Genomic DNA, 753 nt, shown 5'->3' on the forward strand with positions numbered 1-753 from the left:
GTCCGGGACAGCACCCCAGCCCTCATTGTGCTGGCAGAGACGGGGCAGCTGCCGCTGCCCGCCTACTGGACCTTGCAGGTTGCACGCTTTGTGAGCAACCTGCAGGCTATGGGCGGCGAGCGGGTCGCCCGTCTTGCCATGCTGGATAGCGTTGCGCTGGCTGCCGACACGGACACAGGGCTGCCACTGGCCCGGCAGCCCTGGGCAGCGCAGGTTAGCCGCGTTCTCGCGGCGGCCGGCGCCCCCTGCGACTTGACTGCTGACGAGGGGGTTGCCATACCTGAATTGGCGGAAGCGCTCCTGGAGCGCCATGTTGCCTCGTACACGCATGCATCCGTGAAGGTGCAGCGGTACATTGAGGACGTGTGGGGGGGCAGCATCTCTGCGGAGGCCTACACGCCTGCGTCGTTCCTGTGCGATGTGCCCGAGCGCCGGCGCCGGGTGCGCCTGGCGCAGTGGCGCACGGGGTCGCACTGGATGGCTGAGGAGACAGGCCGGTGGCAGCGGCTGGACCGCACCCAGCGCCCATGCCCCCACTGCCAGGCCCCTCTAGAGGACGTACGCCACGCAGTGTATGACTGCCCCCTATACGCTGGGCTGAGGGAGGAGTATGCTGAGCTCTTCAACAGTCCCGGCCACGCCTTGCCCTCCCTGGCCGCCTTCCTCGGCCAGGCCAGGCAGGGCCGGCTGGCCCGGTTTGCCGACCGGTGCCATGAGGAGCATGCTGCTGCCCTGGCACAGTGACTCCCCCGG

This window comes from Chlorella variabilis, assembly GCF_000147415.1.
Source record: "Chlorella variabilis unplaced genomic scaffold CHLNCscaffold_289, whole genome shotgun sequence".
Lineage (NCBI taxonomy): Eukaryota > Viridiplantae > Chlorophyta > Trebouxiophyceae > Chlorellales > Chlorellaceae > Chlorella > Chlorella variabilis.